This window comes from Ictidomys tridecemlineatus, chromosome 2 (genome assembly GCF_052094955.1).
Source record: "Ictidomys tridecemlineatus isolate mIctTri1 chromosome 2, mIctTri1.hap1, whole genome shotgun sequence".
Taxonomy (NCBI): domain Eukaryota; kingdom Metazoa; phylum Chordata; class Mammalia; order Rodentia; family Sciuridae; genus Ictidomys; species Ictidomys tridecemlineatus.
In genome coordinates, this window is record NC_135478.1 from 57202573 (window position 1) to 57210114 (window position 7542).

Sequence of the window (7542 nt, forward strand, 5' to 3'; positions counted from 1 at the left end):
TGTTTATTTATTTATTAAGATTTGGTTTATTTTTCCTCTTTGTTTAGTTTTTCATTCCCCCCTTTTAGTGAGGTACTGCCCATTGTTGTGTTTTGTTGTTGTTTTTTATTTCCTCTTCATGTAGCATTTTGCCCAAAATGCTTTGCAGTGCTGGTTTTCTGGCTGTGAATTCTTTCAACTTTTGTTTATCATGGAAGATTTTTATTTCATTGCCAAACCTGAAGCTTAGTTTTACTGGATATAAAACTCTTGGTTTGCACCCATTATCTTTCAGCTTTTGAAAAATGTTGTTCCAGAATCTTCTCACTTTCAGTGTCTGTGTTGAGAAATCCGCCATTTATCTAATTGGCTTACCTCTAAATGTAATTTGCCTCCTTTCATTTGTAGCTTTTTATATTCTCTCCTTGTTCTGTATGTTGGATATCTTCATAACAATGTGTCTTGGAGTTGGTCTATTATGATTCTGTATGTTTGGTGTCCTGTAGGCTTCTAGTATTTGAGAAATTATTTTGAAACCTTTTACTCCAATAAAATAGAAGATAGTGAGGGCATTGATAAATTTCTTAAGTTATATGATCTGCCCAGATGGAGTCAGGAGGATACACACAACTTAAACAGACCAATATCAATTGAGGAAATAGAAGAAGCCATCAAAAGACTACTAACCAAGAAAAACCCAGGACAAGAAGGGTATTCAGCAGAGTTTTACAAAACCTTTAAAGAAGAAATTATACCAATACTTCTCAAGCTATTTCATGAAATAGAAAAAGAGGGAGTACTTTCAAATTCATTCTATGAGGCCAACATCACCCTGATTCCTAAACCAGATAAGGACACTTCAAAGAAAGAAAACTACAGACCAATATCTCTAATGAACCTAGATGCAAAAATCCTCAATAAAATTCTGGCAAATTGGATACAAAAATATATCAAAAAGATTGTGCACCATGATCAAGTAGGATTTAATCCCTGGGATGCAAGGCTGGTTCAATATATGGAAATCAATAAATGTAATCCACCACATCAATAGACTTAAAGATAAAAACCATATGATCATCTTGATAGATGCAGAAAAAGCTTTTGACAAAATACAACATTATTTTATGTTTAAAATATTAGAAAAACTAGGGATAATAGGAACTTACCTCAACATTGTAAAAGCTATTTATGCTAAGCCTCAGGCTACCATCATTCTGAATGGAGAAAAATTGAAGGCATTCCCTCTAAAATCTGGAACAAGACAGGGATGCCCTCTCTCGCCACTCCTATTCAACATAGTTCTCAAAACCCTGGCCATTGCAATAAGGCAGATGATGGAAATTAAAGGCATTAAAATAAAAAAGAATAATTGAAATTAGCACTATTTGCAGTTGACATGATCGTATACCTAATGGACCCCAAAGGTTCTACCAAAAAACTTCTAGAACTAGTAAATGAATTCAGCAGAGTGGTGGGATATAAAATCAACACTTATAAGTCTAAGGCATTCTTATATATCAGTGAAAAATCCTCTGAAAGGGAAATCAGGACAACCACCCCATTCACAATATCCTCAAAATAAATAAAATATTTAGGAATCAACCTAATAAAAATGGTGAAAGTCCTTTACAACAAAAACTACAGAACACTAAAGAGGGAAATAAAAGAATATCTTAGAAGATGGAAAGATATACCTTGTTCATGGATAGGCAGAATTAATATCATTAAAATGGCCATACTACCAAAAGTATTCTATAGGTTTAATGCAATGCCAATCAAAATCCCAATGACATTCCTCACAGAAATAGAAAAAGCAATCATGAAATTCATCTGGAGAAATAAGAGACCCAGAATAGCTAAAGAAATCCTAAGCAGGAAGAGTTAAACAGGTGGTATAGCCATACCAGATTTCAAATTATACTATAGAGCAATAGTAACAAAAACAGCATGGTACTGGTACCAAAACAGGGGGATAAACCAATGGTACAGAATAGAGGACACAGAGACCAGTACACAAAATTACCACTACCTTATATTAGACAAAGTTGCAAAAAGCATGCAATGAAGAAAGAATAACATCTTCAACAAATGGTGCTGGGAAAATTGGAAATCCATATGCAACAAAATGATATTGAATCCCTTTCTTTCACCATGCACAAAAATTAACTCAGAGTGGATAAAACAATTAGAAATCAAACCAGAGACTCTGCATCTAATAGAAGCAAAAGTTGGCCCTAATCTTCATCTCGTGGGTACGGGCTCCAAATTCCTTAATAGGACACTGAAAGCACAAGAGTTAAAATAAAAAATCAACAAATGGGACATATTCAAACTAAAAAGCTTTTTCTCAGCAAGAGAAATAATAAGTGAGATAAATATGGAGCCTACATCCTGGGAACAAATTTTTACCCCTCACACTTCAGATAGAGCGCTAATCTCCAGAGTATACAAAGAACTCAAAAAGTTAAACAACAACAACAACAACAACAACAAAAACAAATAAGCCAACCAACAAATGGGCCAAAGATCTAAACAGACACTTCACAGAGGAAGACATATAATCAATCAACAAGTACACAAAAAAATGCTCACCATCTCTAGCTATCAGAGAAATACAAATTAAAACCACTCTAAGATACCATCTCACTCCAGTAAGAAAGGCAGCCATTATGAAGTCAAACAATAACAAGTGCTGGTGAGGATGTGAAGAAAAGAATACACTCGTACATTGCTAGTGGGACTGCAACTGGTGCAGCCAATTTGGAGAGCAGTATGGAGATTCCATTTGACTCAGCTATTCCCCTTCTCAGACTATACCAAAAAGACCTAAAAAGAGCATACTGCAGGGACACAACTACATCAATGTTCATAGCAGCACAATTCACAACAGCTAGACTGTGGAACCAACCCAGATGCCCCTCAAAAGATGAATGGATAAAGAAATTGTGGCATTTATACCCAATTGAATATTACTCAGGAGTAAAAAAATAACAAAATCATGGCATTTGCAGGAAATGGATGGCACTAGAGCACATTATGCTAAGCGAAGTTAGCCAATCTCTACAAAACACATGCCGAATGTCTTCGCTGATATAAGGGATGTGACTCAAAACAAAGTAGGGAGGAAGAGCATGAGGAGAAGATTACCATGAAATAAGGAAAAGAGGAGGGAGGAAAAAGGAGGGAGAAGGGGAAATGCACAGAAGACAGAAGGAGACCCTCTAGGTTCACAAAATACATATACTATGGTGTGAGGGGAAGGGAAAGGAAAAAAAAGAGAGATATATAAGTATCACAGTAGTATGGGTAGACAATAGAGATGAGAAGGGAGGGGAGGGGAAGGGGGAGATGGAGGGAAGCAGAGTACAACTGACCCTAGGATTGCTGTATGTATACACATGGATGTATAACGAATGTGATCCTGCAATCTGTACACGTGGAAAAATAACAATTCATACCCTATTTGAATCAAATGTATGATATGTCAAGATCATTGTATTGCCTTGAACAACTAATAAAAAAATAAAAAATAAAGCAGGATGGATGTAACAGAAATGGAATTCCTTGATAATACAATAACAGAAATGTATGTACTCTAAGTGTGTAACCAACCATATCTCACAACCCCACAAGAAATGAGAATGCATTAAATACTTAAGCACTCTTGAGAAATATAATATTGTGTTGCATTACACATTTTAAACAATGAACTTACAGATTTTTTTAGTGTTAAAATATGAGACTTCATGTGATAAAGAGTTGGAATTATGTGATGTTGAGCAGATAAATTGATGTTGGACTTTCCTCATTTTGGTCATCATAGTCTCTGAAGAGCATTTTTAGTAAATGTTTCACTGAGAGTAAATCCAGTTCAATAAAATGACAAAGTAGGATGAAGAAACGTGTTTTTTTTTAATCTTACTGTTATAAAGCAGCACACAGAATCTGGGTAGAGTAAATAATATGTTCCTCTAAGAGTGAACTAAAAAGTACACCAGTGAAGAAAGATGACAGCACAAAAATATACAGTACTTCCTGACTATTTTTCAGAGCTCGAGTTATATTGGCTGGTGTGTGCTTTCTGGATGAAAAAGAGCAGCTGTGGGAAAATCACTGGAGAGAGCCTCAGACCACATAAAACCCAGAATTTTGGCTTTTAGAATAGTAAATGAATTGATAGGGTGTTGTGAACCATCCATGGGTTGTGTGTGTGAGCTATGCAAGCATTTGGGTATATGAGGAAAACTGGTCTGAATTTGCTGCCCTATTGGGCTCTGCAATGTATATGCGCCTTTTCATTCACTCTGTCTGTGATCCCCACACTGCACCTGAGATGGGTGTGAATTTCCAAAATGTCAGCCAAACTGCTGACCAAGACATCACCAAGAAAGACTTCACCCTCCAAAACCTGACCCCTTTCTTTATTTGGGTGGATATTCTATGAATGTCTTCTCCCCAATAGGTGGGTTTCAGGTATTATGTCTCTCTTTGCCTGCCTCTGTTGCCTTTCTTTGACTCCCTTGTGGGAGCTGAGGCTGAGAAGCCATACTGACCCCAATAAAAAGATATTTTCTGTGTCTGTGTGGTTATTTAGTTCCAGCCCAATTCACCTGGAGTGACCCTGATTCCATCACATGTCTGCACAATAGGAGAAATATCCTGCTGCATTGTTAGGGAAAAATTGAACGGGGTAGAAAAAGGGAAGCTCCTCTCTAGTGAGATGAGGAGAACAATTCTACCAACCCCATTTATTAATAGAGAAAAAAGTAAACACTCACATATATTGTTTGTAACCCTGAAAATAAGAACTTCCACTTTGAAAAGCAGTGTGGAGTTTCCTCAGGAAAACTAGGAATATAATTACCTCAACACCAAGCCATAATACACCTTGGCATATATCATGAGAAACTAAAAATCAATTTATGAGCAAGACACATCAACACCACTGTTTGTAGCTATGTAATTTGTACAACAAGTTATACAATCAGCCCAGATAAATGAATGGACTGCAAATTCCTGCTAGCAGTGTCTGGGTACTGGACAGAAGCCACCTTTACTCAGGGTCATTTTTCTAGTCATTTCTCATAGAAGATCAAAAACCCCAGCATTTAAAAAAATCTTTTTCAATATTTTACAGTGCTCTGGAGGCATACCACAACACTATTCTTGACAGGTCTGAGAGAGAAAATGAAGGACAGAGACACAAGAGCTCTGGGCAGCTACAGCAGGCCTTGTGGTCTATGGAAGGATGAGAAAAACCCAAGGTACTTTCATTCTCATGTTGTGTTTGCAGTTCTGTGACATCATGCCAGGGAAGTGTCTGGTAGAAAACTTATACCATGCATCACCATATATGTGAGCAGATATCCCAGGTGAAGTCAACCCACCATGATCAGTGGCTTTGGAGTATTTGCTTCCATTTCTGCTACAGAAGTGATTCTAAGATCTTCCCTTAGAAGAGAAAGATGATTTAAATGGGCCCTTCTGGTCGACCCCCTTTTGGAAGTGTCTGTGTGAAAAATCAGAACGCATGGCCTGACTTGTACTTTGAAGGTGCAGCTTCAAGTTCTCCTCACAGGATGGCAGCCATTTGACTTGATACTGTGGGTTTGTGACAGAGACTGAAGGGAATGTGGTAAAAACTCTCATCATCAAGAGGTGTGTTGTGTCAACTGGACAATCTATACTGTAGAGGCCAACAGGGGCACTGCACATTGCAAATAGGTGCGTTGAGAATAGTGGTTGTGAGGGAGAAAAGCTGTGTAGTAGTTCAAAATACTTAAAGATCCAGGAGAGCTAGGGGCAAGGTCTGGTGAGAAGATAGTTTCTTGCATTTTTTTCCAGAAAAAAAGCACAGATTCTGCCAACAGACTTCATATACCATGCTCAAAGAGAGTGCCAGAAAACCTCTCAGACATTTGGAATCTTGTACACCCCTGAGATCACTGACTGCAGGAGTCCCCAATTGGGGTATGCATCAGAGACCAGTCTACAGATTCCATGGTGAAAGCATTATCAGAAAGATGTACCCCCCCATCCCTGAGTAAAAAGAAAAGTACTGAGGGTGAGTTTTCATCTGCACTGAAAACCTTCCCTGAGCATCCCATGCAAGGAGCTGGGCATAACTGAGAGAAGCTCAGCTTGTGTTCTCCACTATCATGTCACTACCAGATTAGGTGTGTTTCAGCTGTAGAAACCAGAAAAGTTGGACTACATCTGCCTTCAAGCAATCACACCATGGTTTTGGTTTTTATAATTGGAGATTCTAGACAGAAATTCCTCAATTTCAATTTCATTAACAATAAGAAATTTTGTTTTTATTGCTGCTCTAGGCTTTTGTGTGAGTTGTTGTGTATGGAGGATTCCTCATTATGTCTTTCCTCATGTTCCTTCTCATTTCTAAAATTTTTGTCTCCTTTCTTATATGTTTCCCCTATATCACCTCTTCTTGCCACTTCAAACCCAATTCTTTCTCAGTTTTATTACTTTTTCTCCTTATTTCCTCCTACAGCTATGTTTAATCACATCAATTTCGTTCTCCTTTCTTATTGAATTACACCCAAAAAATTTTATGACCACTACTGACTGTTTTTTTCAGCCAGGTGTATACTGTTATTTCTCACCACACCTCGCCAGTTTGTGAACTTATAGAGATCACTTACAAGCATTTTCTTTAATAGGTAATATATGTTTTGCTTTAAATTGACATTCTTACTGGAGGTTATTATCTACTCTTAGAAAGATCCTGGTGGGTGAAACTAGCACCTTGGTAATTTAAAGTTGGGTACTTCACGCTGAGATATCACCCCTGCCCAGCGTGCATTCCAAAGAGAAATGTTTGCACTAAAGAACACACACATATCCTCGGAAGAGAAATCTATCCCAATGCATGCAAAACCTTGGCCTTTCTAACACAGACAACATGAGAAAAAAATGCAAAAACACATCAAATTCCTTAATTCTCCAATAACAGCATTCAAAGACTTTTTGCTACCACTCATTAAGGAGGTTAAATAAAAATGTTTAATAATTTTGAATGTCTTATGGTATGGAAAGAAAACAACAACAACAAAAACAAACAAAAAAGAGATCTCATTCTGGGAAGTTTCAATTTCCTTAATAGGCCATTGTGTACCTTCTTTGAGGCTACTATTTTCATTGACAGAGACACTGATGTCTAGGCTGTACAAAAATCTTTCACTTTGGCATGAAAGCATGTTCATATGTAACTAAAACTGAGCCATTGGGAAGGACCATCTTTTACCATAAATGCACTCAATGTCCATTGACACTCTATATGCTCATTAATTAAAATAGATATTCACAAAACCACTTAATTTTAACTTCTCCATCATTTATGGGAGTTAAAAAAATGTAAGCACAAACAATATCCAGAAAAATTTCTGCCTCAATAACAAGGATAATGTTATATATATATATATATATATATATATATATATATATATATATATATTATCATGAATTCTAATGCTATTTTCAGATTCATAACCAGTTAAATTCTTTTAGACTTGAATACTAAATCATCATCTTTATATTTCAAAA